Source organism: Myotis yumanensis, unplaced genomic scaffold (genome assembly GCF_028538775.1).
Source record: "Myotis yumanensis isolate MYYU_CA2020_CCGP unplaced genomic scaffold, mMyoYum1.0.hap1 SCAF_14, whole genome shotgun sequence".
NCBI lineage: Eukaryota > Metazoa > Chordata > Mammalia > Chiroptera > Vespertilionidae > Myotis > Myotis yumanensis.
The window spans coordinates 52,177,116-52,192,922 of record NW_027223765.1 but is presented as its reverse complement, the minus strand read 5'-3'; positions in this window follow the sequence as shown (position 1 = coordinate 52,192,922).

The following is a 15,807-nucleotide window of genomic DNA, read 5'->3' as shown; positions in this document are numbered from 1 at the left end:
CAATCGTGAGACCACACATATGTCAACAGAATTCTTTCTTTTAAAATTTGATTTTATTTTCTCCACCACCTTCATCCGCTCTGTGCCCTCTATCACCGCTCCCATTCCCCGTCCTTCCCTGCAATCACCACACTGTCCGACAATCTCTGCAGCAACCTCCCTGGGAAGCCAAACCACAGCCCCCGCAGTCTCCGCAGAACAGTTAGCTCTCAGTCAAGGACTGCCTGCATCTCTGCCAGTACTTGTGGCCCCCACTCCCAGCTGAGGACTGAGCGGAGAAAGGCAGATGTGCCCCCATCCAATCACATCCCATGTGCAGCTTCCCCACATCAACAGCTTCCGATGGGAGCCTTCCCTTTTCCTCACCACCAGGCTTCCCCAGCCCCTGCCCTGACCGCCTTGGGGTCTCTGCAAATGTGAGTGAGTGGCCGGCTGTCCTGTGTATTCGTGCCCTGGGGGCTGAAAACAACACATTTACTCCCTCCCAGTTTTGGAGGCTGGGAACCTGAAACCAAGGTGTCAGGACCACACTTTCCCTGATGGCTTCTCTGCGTCGCTGCTAATCCTTGCTGCAGCTTGACTTGTCCATGCATCACTCCCATCTCTGTCCCCATCATCACCCGGCTCTCCTGGGGTGGCTCTGTCAGGTCTCTGCTCTTCTGATAAGGACGTGAGTGATAGTGGGTGGAGGGCCCACCCTACTCCAGTATGACCTCACCTTAACTTAATTAGATCTGCAACGACCCTGCTTCCAAATAAAATCACATTCTGAGGTTCTAGGAAGGAAATGAATTGGGGGGCGGGGTCTGGGGGGCAGCGGGTGAGACACTGTCCAGCCCGGCCTACTTGTTACAAATAACCATGTGTTTCCACATGACTGGGGAGGACAGTAGCAAAGGGTTGGAAAGTTGAGAAGGCAAAACAGTAAGGAAAGCATAGGATGTGTAGCAGGGTGAGCGATGTGCTATAAGAAACAGGCCCCAAAGTGCAGAGGCTTAGCACACTCCGTTTATTCCTCACTCATAGCACAGTTTATTTAGGGACCAAGGCTTCTCCATCTTGGGCTCATTTCACTTCTCCTCATGTTCATCGGCCTGAACTGAGCGAGACCACCCCTGTTCGACGGGAGGCAGGGCAAAGGGGAGAACAGGAGAACGGACACACTGATGGCGGCCTGGAGCCCAGTGGTGGAGAAGGAAAGGCTCACCTCCTCTGTGCACACTTCCCTCCCTCTCCTACAGCCCGGTGCACCCCAAACTCCTCTGAAGGCCACTCTCTAAACAGCGCCCACCCCCTGGGCCTTCCCTCCCAGGCTTCCCCTCGACACTGAGCAGTTCATGAAGGATCAAGGCGTAATGCGTTAGTCCTCGGAGAGGGCAGCTACAATTTCACAAGAGATCCTGATTCCCCCAAAGGAGTGACTTTCTAACGGTAAAGTCACAGGTCTCGAAAAGAAGGCTGTGAGGTAGAATTAGGGAAGCAGTACAGACCTTCGTCCTGTGCCTAAGGGACAGGCAACTGAGAGGGCACCATCAGAAGAGCCTCAGTGGCCAGGTAGTTGGGCTTGTTAGAGACCCCAGTTTAATCCCCAGCTTGGCCATTTTCCCAGCTGTGTGAATGAGCACATATTTCTTTAACATTTCCGATCTTGATCACCTCATCTATAGTGCGGCAAAAATAGAACTTACTTCACTGGTTTCTGTGAGAATTAAATGAGGTAAGACCCACACTATTCACTCAATCCGTGATCGTCATAGGTAACCAGTAAGAGTCACTGACTGATTTTTTCCCCAGTGATGATGGAACTTGAATTCTAAAAATCCCCAATTCAAGGTGCAACACACACATCCCCGTGTTCAGCGGGGAACTCCAGGGTGGGACACTCCCGCCTTCATCCTTGTACTCGCCCACCTCTCCCCCCGCGCCCCGCCTCCCCAGCCCAGCCTAAGGGCTCTGGGTGCAGGGGGTGCCCCATGGAAGCTCAGAGAAAGCTCAGGTGCTATGACGTCAGAAAGGCCTCCCTGAGTCATGGCGATGCCTGAGACCCCTGTGATGAATGAACCCAGGGAATGGACAGGGAAAGCCAACTCCCCGTCAGGCAGGCAGACCCCACGTGGGGACCCTGCTCTCAGGCGCGGCTGCTTTTGCCCTGATGCGCACAGGATGGAATGGATCCTTGGGACTTGGTTGTCCCAAATTGCCACGCAAAGAACACAGCGTGCTCCACGCCGCCTCGGGACCAGGCCTCGGGTAGAACCGGGGCTGTCATCATTTCTTAAAGCTCCGCTCAGCCCGAGAACGAGGTGTGAAGTCCACAGGGACTGGGCACTGCGGCCTGGCGGTCCCTGAGGAAGCGGCGCGCTTTCATCTCTGCGGGCCGCACCCTGAGATGCCCAGATCCGCCCCATCCAGCCCTCAGCCTGCGCTGGGGAGCAGCCCCCAGGTCTGCGGTGGGAAGAAAGAGAGCGGCCCGCTCTGCCATGAGGCTCCAGGAGAGGCTCCGCCAGCGGACGGCACCCCAGGTCCTCGCATCCGGGCCACGTGCTGACCGAGCGCCTTCCCAGGGCCTCCTCTCGGCCGCCAGGGCTCAGGGGTCCGAGCAGACGAGTGGTGCCCTGGAGGCGCTGGTAGGGGCGCCAGGAGTGGGGCCCGAGGGGCACAGCACAGCAGGGCGGCCTCTTCATTTACAGAAGCGGACAGAATGCACTGGGGTCTAAGCTTCTCGGAAGGCAAGGGGGACCCTAGTCTGTCCCTCTCTACCCCTCGGTGACGTTTCTGCCGGATAGAAGGGCGCCGACTCCGAGCCTCCCCCCGATGCCAAGGTGGCCCCCGATTCCCGTTTCAGTCAAGTCCTTGGTCCTCAGGAGGTTCTACTCGGCCCCAGGCAGGGGATCAGGTTGTTGTTGAGGTTTTTCCCTTTTGGGCCTGGGCTTTAAAATTCCCGTGGGCAGTGGTGGAGGAAAGGCTCGAAGGAGACCAACCCACAGAAGGAAATGCGAGGTGTGCTACCGGCCAGTTCTGTACAGTCATGTATCCACTGGCAGCGCCAGGGCGTGGCGTTTGGTGTTTAGGTTCTGAAGGAACAGCAGCGACCAGCACGGACCAGCTCCCTGTCCTCTGGGACCTACATTCTAGCAGAGGGAGGCCCACAACATGCAGACAAACTCGTGTATGAGCAAGAACGTCTTCAGATAGTGACGGCGTTAATGAGTAAGCTGAGAAGGCAATGCGAGAGCGGGCAGGAGGCCGCGGCCCCTTCGCTGGAGGAGTCAGGGACACCCCGAGAAGCAGAGCCCGCCCGAGGCTTAGGAAAGTGTGCCCAGATGATGAAGGGGGTAGCATCCCGGTCCTCGCCATCCCACCCGACGCCAGCTAAGAATGGGTCTTCCACTTCTAAATGGCTGAAAGCAAATCTAGGTGGAACATATCTTGTGGCACAAATAAAAACAATGTGAAACTCTAACGTCAGGGTCCGTCAGGGCTCATTGCACAGAAGCAGCGCGCTCGCCTCCCACTGTCTGCAGCGCTTTCTGGCTGCAGCCACGGAGCAGTAGTTGCAACGGAGACCTCGTGGCGCCCAAAGCCTGGCTTTCCCCACCCAGCCTGTTAGGAGAAAGCTCGCGGACCCTGGTCTAGGAGAAGAGCATTCAGACAGAGGGACATGTTAGGTCTCAGTATGAAGACCCGTAGGACAGAAGGGAGCTGAAATAAGGGGACAAAGATGACATCGGAAAGCTGAGCAGAGGCCAGAAGCTAAGCAGGACGCAGAACATTTTTGTCATCTACTCACAGGCTACCGTATGCTATGGGTGATACGCTTTTGTCTATTCTCTACCCCAAACAGTTCAAGTCACTAAAAGCAAGGCCAATGTTTTCTCGTTGTAATGGACAAAATTATACCTCATCCGCCTTGACCTGCTTGGCCTGGGAGCTCACGAATCTTCCTTTCGCCTCCCTTTTGCTCAGAGCAGTGATTTACCAACTAGAACAGGTGATCAGAATCCCAGCTCTGCTACTTACTGTGTGACCTTGAGCAGTTTACCTAACGTCTCTGTGCTGCTGTTTCCTCCTTTGTAAAGTGGGGCTACTGCTACCCAACTTAGGGATTTCTGTGAAGATTAAATGAAATAACACATATAAACCCTAGTAAGTGCTGCCATTATCTGCTGCTATTATTATTATTGAGTACAAATGTTACTTGGCAAATGTGGACACCTGGCCCCACCCCAGAGGGCCAGATTCAGAGTCTAGGGTGGCGCATAGGAGTCTGCGACAAGGTATATGAGCCACATGGAGAAATACTGCTCCAGGAAGGCAGGTGGGGCCACCTGGCCTGGCCACTGTGACCTGGCCTAAGGCATCAATAAGCGGTAACTATGTAACTATGTATCTTCAAATAGCTAGAGAGTCTGGGGGTGGGACTTTTTGATTTTTTAATGCAAGCCACCCCGAGGTTGAACAAAAGGTTTCGGGTTTGATTCCCTGTCAGGGCACATACCTTTTCGGGTTTGGTCCCCAGTTGGGGTACATGCAGTAGGCAACCAATCATGTTTCTCTCTCACATCGATGTCTCTCTCTCTCTCTCTCTCTCTCTCTCTCTCTCTCTCTCCAAAAGAAATTGAGGTCGAGGTAAGGATGGGGATGGGGTAGGACTCCTCCAGAATACCTTTCAGTCCTCTCCCATTGTAGGCAGGGCCCTCTGCAGATGAAGCTGTGCATAGAAAAAAGTTATCTTCTTACTTCCCTGTGAATCCAGGAATCGGTGTGTTTATTTCCACCCTTATCTGGTGGGTTACTGCTCGAGTCCTTGTATTGCACTTCATTGGGGAGATATTCCGGAGGGAGGCAGGACTTCTTACTCCTTTCCTCCTCTTCCCCCATCAGTCAGAGCCACAGGGACCAGGACGGTGAGTGAGTGAGGCAATAGAGAGTGGTGGGGACTGTGGTGAAGCAGAGAGCACATGCTGCACCTGAGGGCTAGCCGCTCCTCCTCTCCAGCCAGTTGTGGCGCACAGGAATGCAGAAGGAGAATGACCAGGTATTCCTATTTTTCAAAAGAAGCCAGATATCCAAATTTTTATGTAATATAATCCCATTAATAAATGTTGGCAAGTAATTCCATTTTATTTTAACCCTATTTGAGCCAAACAAAACACATCTGCTGGCTGGATCCAGTCTGTGGGTGGGCCTCCAGTTTGCAAACTCTGATCGAGGCTGAGTATTTCAAGCTTTGGGATGTGTACCCTCTACTCCCACCCGGCCCTGTGGCCTGGTGGATGGACAGGATCTACCCTAAGGCAGTAGTTCTCAACTTTAGCTACACACTAAACCCCCTGGGGGATAGAGGGTATAAACTGGACTCGCAGCTCCATATCAGAGCTTCTGAATTAACGGGTCCAGGTGAGCCCCCAGGGGATAAGTAGCCCGAGTTGAGCTCCATTGTGCAAGGTCAAGACCAGACAGGCGTGTTTGGAGCCGGACCGGTCTTGGGGAGAGGATGCCCTGGCGTCCGACAAACAAGGCCAAGGAGAACGGCTCTCGAGGTGTTACCTTTCTGTGCTTTCTCCTGATCATTGGGGAACAGTCAGGTAAACAGAGTTTGACATTATTGACAGTTTCCTTTTCCAGTTTCCATCAGACACCCCCAGGCCATCGCTAAGCATTCACAGCCAAGTGCAGCTTTATGCAGTGGTGGTGATGGTGATCGTGGTCATAGTTTGGTGGGGGAATGAGGGACAAGGTAACAGCTCCTCCTGTCCCCCCCCCCCACCCCCCCGAAGCCCAAGCAGAGAAGCTTCAGCCCCTGACAGGGCTGGAGTCTGGGCCCCGGGACCCACAGCAGCCCGGCCGGCAGGGTCTGCACAGAAGCTGGCAGGCAGCCTCAGTGGCCGGTACTGCTCCAGAGGAGCGTGGCCGAGGGCAGGGCGGGGCTTGATGCTGGGTGATGAATTCTTTTATCATCTTTAATACTTACCCCAGTGCTTGGCCTACAGTGGGCTATAGATTCGTGATGATGGGAGAGAGAGAGAGAGAGAGAGAGAGAGAGAGAGAGAGAGAGAGAGAGAGAAACACAAGAACCAATGGTTGTCATTATGGCCTTTCTGCCTTTTGAGACCAATTCTCACTCTTCTGGCCCCTTCCGGTGAGCAAATGGTGGGGTCTGTATCGGAAATGGAACTGGGTCGCTAACCTTTCTTTCCATCAGCTGCTGGGCTTTCCAGCAAGTTCTGGCATTACCTTTGTCCAAGGCTTCACTCACATATGTTAACTGGCCCGTAGCACACAGGAGGGCAGAGTTCCCATAGTGTGTGGAGGGCTTTTGAGCCAGGAACCAGATTCCTACTTTTTCTGTACTCATGACCCTCCCTTTGAAGTCAACAGGAGCCCACTCGGGGAGGCTGGAGAAACGACAACCTGGTCTAAGGGAGCTGCTAGCAAAACGTATTAAAGTGCTGAAGTTACACCTTGGCCGGAAGAAACTGCTGCGGGCCCATCTGAAGGGGGTCCCATAGTCCAAGAACAGAAGAAAACATATCTTAAAAGTTCAAGTAATGTATTCAGTGGCCTCAGAGGGAATAAAGACCCATTGTCTTTCACATGTGTAAAATGTGAATTGCCAATTAATGATGTGATTGGCAAATTGCTCTACAATTAAAAACATAGAAATGTTGTCTGAGGCAATTAGAATAACTGTCATATGTTAATTAAGGGTTGATGGATTTTGCAGACTGCCAGCAATTACCTTTTGAGTCTGAGATTTTCTGAACAGAATCCAAACCCATAAAGACATTGATATAATAAGAACTGTCTTCCTTGCTGGTGCGCCTGGCATATTTTTAGTGTCTTTTAAGGCGTGTAATTATTTTTAATTAGGTCTCCGGGAGACATTTTCTCTATACATGTTTTACTAGCTCATCATTAAAGAACCTAGAACCGTTCTGAGAGGAGAAGGGAGTGGCAGGAGCACAGACTTGGGAGTCAGGCAAACCTTGGTTTAGGTTTTACCAGCTGGGTGCTTTGGGCAAATTGCTGAGCCTTTCTGGGCCTTGCGAGGAAGATTATATGAGATGTATTGTGTATGATGCATTAGCAGATGCTCAGTAAAAATAATTACGATTTTTCTAGAAATAGCGGGGACCTTCTCTCAAACTGGGATATCCTCTCAACTATTTCATTATAGCCTCTTGGGTAGTAATGGATGTTAAATCCTTGCGGTTACTACTCTTGTCCCGAGGACTGTCACAGGTGGCCACCCAGCTTATGCTCTGGGCAGCTTCTAGGTGACCTATTGGCCTTGGGGTCAGTGTGAGTGGTGCCCCAGGGGTTGTGCGGTGTACAACCTTCAGAACCACACAGGGCTGCTCTGCCTGCAACCAGGATCTTAAATGTCAGTCCTTTTTCATCTTTGTCCTCAAATGAGCATGTCTTATTTTTGTTCATTTTAGCTTCTCCTAGCTGGGCTTTTTCATCAGTATTGATCAGGGGTTAGCAGATTTCTACCTGCAGATCGAATCTGGCCTGTAGCCTGTTTTTGCAAATCAGGTTTTATTGGAATGCAGTTATACCCGTTCACTTGCTATCATCTACAGCTCCTTTTGCAGCTACTGTGACAGAGCAGAGTGGTTGCAACAAAGACTGTACGGCCCCAAAAGCTGAAAATATTTACTACCTGGTCCTTTACCAAGAAAGTTTGTTGAACCCTAGTATTGACGACTGTCTAGCCAAATATCGGTTTTCCTTAATTCTGGAGAAGGTTAATGGCTGATAGCCGTTTTTTGTTTTGTTTTTCCCTCGCACCTCTCATATCACTGGGCCAGGAGATGGGGTAGATGTTTTTCCTGATTCTCATCGCCAATTCCAGACTATTCTCCCTCCTTCATCTGCCAAATCCTGTTTCCCAATTTATAAGCTTGTGACCTTGGCCAGGTTACCTATACTTTCCAAGCCTCAGTGGTGTGTGTGTGTGTGTGTGTGTGTGTGTGTGTGTTAATTTAAGTATAAATGGGAATGCCTACTACATGGGCTTGTTGTAAAGAAAAAAATGAATTAATGTTAGAGAAATCCTGAAATCATAGTTGCAAACTCAATGCCTGCCAGGGTGGGCAGGCATGAAATATAAATTAAGACAGTTAACAGATGCCTACCTCCTAAAAGTAGGTCAAGTTCAATTTTTGAAAATAAACACACCAGGCCAAATGAATCCCACCTGAAGGCCAAGTTTGACCCACCATTTTACCGAGAGGGTGGCTGAAACATGGTAGGTCTTTGGTTAATATTAGATTTCTTTGGGAGCCCACCACACTCAGTCCGTCAGTCAGTGACTCCTGCTGTCATGCCTCTGACATTCACTCAGCACATCTGTCCTGAGCCCTCCGTCCAGGCGCTGTGTGAGACAGAGGGGTGGCCCCTGCCTCCAGGCTCTGTTTTACAAAACAGGCAGACAAACTATGGAATTAACTGCAAACTGTGAAATATGTTATGAAGACAAACAAAGGAATGAGTTTTTGTTTTTTTTAGTGGACAAGGAGCTGGGAATTCACTCTAGTAAAGAGAAGGTCTATGAGCGTGATGGTTAAGAGCTGGTTCTGGAGCCTAGTTTCCTGGCTGTGTGACCTACCTCACAGGGCTACTGAGAGGATAGCAGAGTTAATGCATTAAAGCACTGGAGTCATTCCCAGCACAGGGCCAGTGCTCTGGAGGTGAGCAGTATGGCAGGCAAGGGCTCTGCATGTGAATTTGGTAACTAGAGTTCCAATGGAGGTGACCAACTTTTCCCGATTTGCCCAGAACTTCTCCTAGATTGGTTGCTGGACGTCCTGTGACCTGGGAAATGCGTCCGCTCTCGGCAAATCTCGATGGGTAGTCACCCTAGTGCTACTTCCAGCTGTTAAGTAGCTGTGTGACTTCGAGGCCTCCTTATTCCTTCTCAGGATCTGTAAACTGAGGGTGGCTCTGAAACAGGCGCTGTGAACACGTGCTGGGCCTCGCCCCAGGGTTTCTGGCCCAGCAGGCCTGGGGTGGGGCTGACCACTGCACTAGAGGAGCACGAAGGTCCATTTGTCATCTAATAGTCTGTGATTTTAGTCTGCTTCCTGTGAGCTGCTTTGGTCCTTATAGAAAAATGGGATATATATATATATATATAGTCACATATGTATATATATAGTCACATATTCATTCAATCATGGGTCCATTTGATACTATTTATTGAACACCTGCTATTTGCCAGGTACTCTTCTAGATGCCCGGAAGCTAGCAGTCAACAAAAGCATGAGACTGCAAACTCCCTGAGGGCTGGGACAAAGCTGACTGGGCTCTGTACCCTACCACACCCCTCCCCATTGTCACGCATATTGGAGGCACTTAACAAATCGGAGCTGGAGAGGAATACAAGCTAAGGCCTAGGGAAGCAGTGAGCTGTGCCTGCAGCCCTTACACCAGAGGGCTACTGGGTAGGTGGGTGAGTCAGTCTGTGCCCGAGAGATACAACGCCTACCACCCTCACCCCCTTCCAAAGGCACGCACCCAAACTCCATATCTCAATGTCCATTTTGGGGCTGGGGTTCCACTTTTTGAGATTCGTCCATTTGTCTCTTGTGAAAAATAATGTGAACAACCCGAGCCCTACCTGACCATTTCAGGAAGAATACAATAGGACCTCAATTATTTCATTCTTTCAGCTATTCGTTTCCTGCCAGCTTCATGGGAGAACCCACCTTGTATAACTAAGAAGACTCTCTGCACATCTCAGACCTATGCCCTGGGGAGGAGAGAGGCTGCTCATTTTCTTGGTCTGCAGAAGAGCCAGAATATCTGTAACACAGGAGGTTTTGTTCAAAAAACCACAGGGCCAGTTGGCATGTTGCATTCAATCAAGGGTCCTGACAAGCATGTCAGGAAGGTCAACTGATAACATTAGTTTTGACATTCCTAATGACAGGTTTATTTGATTAGACTTTATTCCCCCTCCCATGTCTACTCATGTCCACTTAACCACACTTGTCTCAGTTATCCATGGCTGCATAACAGATCACCCCTGAAATTCAGTGGCTTAAAACAAGGTTCGTTTTTATTGGTCACCGTTTTGTGGGTGAGGAATTTGGGCAAGGCTCAGTGGGGATGGCTTATCTGCTCGTGTGGCACTGGCGAGGCTCACCCAGGCAGTTGCATTTAGCTGGTGGCTGAGCTGGGCTGACAGGTCCCAAATGGCTTCAGTCTCGTGTTTGGGGTTATGGTGCTGGCTGTTGGCTGCGCTGCCCGGCTTCCTTCCACACAGCCTCTCTCTCCTCATGGTCTTTTATCCTCCGGGGCCTTCAAGTCTAGGAGACCCCGGACTTCTTTACATGCAGCTCAGGAAGGAAGAGAGTGAGAGTTGAAGCTGCCAGGCTCAGAACTGGCACAGTGTCACTTCCACCAGATTCTATTGATCAAAGCAAGTCACAGGCCATCCCTGATTCAAGGAGGGAGGGGACATAGAGAGAGGAATTAGTGGTGGCCACCTTTGCAGGCCATTCACCTACATACTCGCCTTCTCTGGATCTTTGTCATTGCACTTCCCATAAGAAAGAATCGTGTTGTTTTAGGGGGATCTGTAGGCAAGGCAACGATTTTTCTTTGATTTGTAGCACCTAAGTCCAAGAGTGTCCGAACTCACAGGGAAATGTGGACAGTCAAATGATTATCTAAAGCTCATGGATAAGAATGACAGTGGAAAGCACATAATGTATCTCTATATGTTTATGATAAATTTGAAAAGTGTCAAAAACCCAACTGTTCTTTTGGGAACAAATACAACAGGGAATAAGGCCCCAAAGGCTTTTCTTATTAGTCTGACTGCATCTCAAAGAAAAAGTTCAACAGCAAGAAAGGATTTTACCAAAACCTCATGGGCAGTAGATGTTTTGGATGCTCTTCAGTTAAGGGGCAATAATGCCAACCACATGTTTGCTTATATTTTTGAAATTATTATACTAAGAGCTTGTGAAAATATGGAAAATGTAAACACAGTTGCAAGCACATAAAAATACACAGAGCGCAGAGTATGGCCTCTCCTCCTGGCAGTGACAGGGGGGACAGTCACAGGAGGGGTGTTCACGGGGCACATAGGGTGGTACATAGGGTGACGCGGTGCTTCTTAATTTCTCACTCTGCAAGCAAATCACCCAGGAGCCTTAACAAGGGCAGATCCCAATCCAGTGGGGCGGGGGTGGGGGCTGAGAGTCACATTTCTGACAATCTTCGGGTGATGTTGATGCTGCAGGTGCACAGATTTGAAGAGGAAGCTTGTATAAGACGGGGGAGGGGTGCGTGAGAGTCTCCTTCCTGGGGGAGCGGCCAGAGCTCAGGCAGCAAATGTTGCCTCTGTGCCTACCACGTGCCTAAGACTGTGCTCAACAACAGGAATATCAAGATAGGCTGAGACTCAGACTCTCAACGAGTTTAGAAGGAGAGAGCAACACAAAAATAATTCAATTAGAATGATAAGAGAGTTTCGGGTTATTGTGATTGTGGTGGCTTAACTGTTAGCACAGTCTTTGGGTCCCTGACTCAATCCTTAACGAGGATGTGGCTTGGGTGAGTTGACTGACCAGAGTCTCAGTAACTCCACCTTAGAAGGTGAACGTATGGTGCCTATCTCATAGAATCCTTATTTGACTTCAGTGAAATTAAGCCATACTGTGAAATAATGCCTAGCACCTAGTTACTAGGTCCTAGTAAGTGCTCAGTAATTATGAACCACTATTATTACACAAATGCTGCTGTGCACGGTGGAGGGAAAGGCTAACATATTTACCTTAAATCAAGAAGGGAATTCTGGGAAGCTATTCGCAAATAGGGAAAAGGAAATAAATTATGTCCATTCTCACATTATCCTTGAGAAACAAGCATCATGACACATCTCATAAGACGTGTGCTGAACATAAAGCGTGTGACAAGGGTTGAGATGGAACTTTGATGTAAGGTGGTATTTATTCCTGACCTTGTGTAATCTTGACACAATCACTTAACCTCAGCTTTTTCACCTATAAAGTGGGGATGATGACAATGGTCATAGGCACGTGCTGCTCCAAGTGACAGTGGCAAAGGCAGCAGATTGGGGGTGAGAGGTGCAGTCACTAGAGCGAAGTGGCTGCCTCTACCATGGACAATCACCCCAAAATCTCAGAAATTTTAAATGCTGACAGAATAAAGAAACATTTAAAATGCTTCTTTATGCTTTTAGCGAAGCAGTTAAAATGGCAAATTCACACGGCAAGAACTAGTGTGCAGGTCCTTGGTTGTGTTAGAAGGTGGACCCTGGTGAGTGTTGGCCGCTGGTTGGTGATGCCAGGAAGCAGAGGCCAGGGCTGCAGGCACCAGCCCATCTTGCTGCAGAAATGCAGCAGCTGCACTTGGCATTGTTGGGCATTAACCATATTCCAGTAGCCAGAGATTGCACAACAAGACACACCTCTTCCCACATCCACCAAAGAAAAATCTTGGAATGGGGAACAGAGAAATCTCCAAACGATCTCTTATGTTCCATCCACGGACTCATTAGCTCCCCCTTACCTCCCTCACCAATCCATCTCTTTGACAAGATTGTGCAAGGAAGGAGTTAATGAGTACACAGCTTTATTTTCCTTGGACAAGAGATACAAAACAGGCTTAAGGCAGGGCTGTCATCACCCAGCAAGTCTCCAGGGGTTTTACAGGTAATTATTAACTCTTTGTGGCATTCCTTGGGGGGCGGGGGTGCTCTATGCTGCCAGCACCTACTAAGATGTTCCATCTAGAGTGTGTATGTGGGCTCTAAAATGTTCAGGGTTCAAACTCACTAACACCTGAAAAGAAGCCGTAGAAGTGTGTCCCCTGGATAGTTTGTAAAGCCCCTTGCATCTGAGGTCACAGTGGATCCTTCCTTAACTGTCTTAGCGCTCAGGTCAGAAGCACCACTCTCTTTGCTTCCATTTGAGAAAACTGAGGCTTAAAGAAAGGAAATGAATGGGCCAAGGTTTCCCGAGTAGTAAGACCTGGGCCTTCTGAATGCTGCCTGGTGCTCTTCCAATGTAGACCTCTGCCTGTGAGCAAGCCCCCAGTCCCGCGTTCTGTGACCATCAGCAGTCGCCACCGGGAACTGGAACAAACCGCCACAATTCAGTCCCCTGGAATTCGTGTTTAAAAATAATACCTGTGATCAACCTGCTTTCTTGTTATTTTGTCATTTGCTTCTCTCTCCCCACTTGGTAATTTGAGGCTATTTAAATGCTGGCTTCCTCTCTTGCATTGGTTTTAAGATGGTTAACTGCTAGGGCTTCTGTATTTAAGACAGACCTGCAGTCACGTTCATTAGGGATTTAATTTGATGCTGGCCCTGGAGTTTGGTGTCTCTGGTAGGTTAAACACATTGGAAAACTTAAAGCCCCTGGACAACCCCTTTAGGGAATAAGTATTCAAAATTATGAAAAGGTCAGTGAAGGAACATGAGGCCTGGAGTGTCCAGATCAACTGTTGCTGTGCGCTGGCAAGCCCCAGGCTCCTTCTCCGTAAGCAGGGACACAGATGTCCTAGTGGCCGCTGTTGTTCAGGTGTCTCTGATCGTAGGTGGCTGCTACAGATGAATTCTCCCCTGAGCTTGGCATCGCTGCGCGAAGCCCACACTCCTTTCCATCACAAGCAGGTTGCTAGTATGCGGGCAAACTTCCATCATGGTATGGGGAGCAGACATGACGTCATGGACGGAGGAACTGCCAAGGCTCAGGCGCCCAGGGCCCCCGAGAGCTCCTCGGTTTTGGAATCCTCTTCTCTGGCTACATGGGAACCAGACCACAGGGGATGCTTGAGGTTGTGGGCACACTCTTACCTTGCAGATCCTCAAGGCCTGTCCTCCAGCACTCTCGCATCCCTAAAAAGCATCGTACGGGTACACCCACAGCATTTGGAAAACATTTGACAATAGATATCCATTTTACAATACTAATAGTGGAACAAACTTGAAAGATAAATTTAAGTCAGCAGCTCAAGTTCCAATGAGTTAAATTTCTTTTTGCTGCATATGCTGTTTCATTGGGGGGAGGGTCGAAGAGAATGGCAGTTTTGTTTAGGGAGAAGTTTATGGCTATTTGGCATTAAACTGCTGTTTGTTGTTCTTTGGCCTGGGAACATTTAAGAAACACTGATATAGAGGACTTCATAAATTTGGAGCCCTTTAAATTGCATTCCTCTGCTTATTATTTTTCCAAAAGGCATTACGACAAAGAGATATACTTCTTTTCCAGTTGGAAGGTTTACATTTATGTGGATCACGAATGAAACATCAAAGCTGCTTAAAGCCCTGGTAGACTGGGTCAGGTGCAGCATTCTCCAGATAATGCTTTTTGGGAATCATGTTTGGATTTATTTACACACATATTTGAGCATTGCTTTGGGCATGAACTCTGAGATGATGTGAGAGAGGAGAGAGGAGAGAGAGAGAAAGAGAGGGAGAGAGAGAGAGGAAGAAGAAGAAGGAGGGGGAGGAGGAAGGAGGGAGGGAAGGGAAGGGAAGGGAAGAGAGAGGGAGGGGGTGGGGGAGAGAGAGATGATGCACCATTATCTGATAGCATAATGAATTAAAAGAAAGGGAAGGAGTAAAAAGAATGGGAGGAAGAATAAAAAGAAAACAGCAACCTCTTGACTATCAAGCCCAGACCTAAGTTTGGTTAAAGAAAAGTGGTGCTCTATGGCTGAGGGAAAGTCTGACATCTCAATTAAAGCACCCCCCTTGGAATGTGTCAAAAATGGAACAAAACGCTTTAAACATTTTGTGTTTTCTCTTCCTGAGAAATATCTCCTCCCCCTTTGTTTTCATAAAACAGAAGTCAGATTTTATTTGCTGGAGCAAATGTTTTTCAGCAGACTCAACTTGATTAATTTTCCTGACAGTGTGTGCAGTTATGGTAGAAATTTGCATACTCTTGGGAGGGACATGAGACACCAGTAGACCAAAACGGCCAGAGGGGCAGTTATATATATTTCTGTGCGAATCCCCCGACCCACCCCCTTTCACTGTGTATGCCTGTCCTCCCAGCAGGTGCCTGCCTTGCTGTTTCAATGCACTATCATAACACTTGGTTACTATACTCCAACCTTACTGTAAACCTCAAAGTTAGAAGCTTTGTAACAATTATTTCTCTTTTTACTCTCTTATGAGTACTCCATCTATAGCTTCTTGAAAACTGGCTTTAAAGAAACCTTTGATTTAAACCAGTGGTTCTCAGCCTTGGCTGCACATTAGAATCACCTGGGAATCTTTTTAAAATCCTGATTTCTGGACCTCATCCTCCGGAAATTCTGTTTCTTTGTTACTAATGTTGTGGCCTCACCCATAACAAAGAAACAGAATTTCCAGAGGATGAGGCCCAGAAATCAGGATTTTAAAAAGATTCCCAGGTGATTCTAATGTGCAGCCAAGGTTGAGAACCACTGATTTAAACAAACGAACAAACAAGCAAACAAAGTAACCCTAGAACTGCTCTACAACTGACTAGGGCGGCGTGGGTGGGGTGAGGTGGGGGTGGGGGTGCAGTACACATGCATTTTGGTAACCCAGGACAGGGTGCTGGATTGAAGAGGTCAAGAACAAGTCAGGAGCAGAAAGGAGCTCCTGCTTTGCGAGGAGGAAGGCCGTCACCCCTAATGAAATAATGAAAGATGCTCCAATCAGTAGGACATTTGTAAAGTTTTAAATCTGTGCTGATGTTCTTAGAAGACACCAGGAAAACGGGTGCGGATTTGCACTACAATACATCTAAGTCAGTGGTTCTCGACCTTCTGGCCCTTTAAATA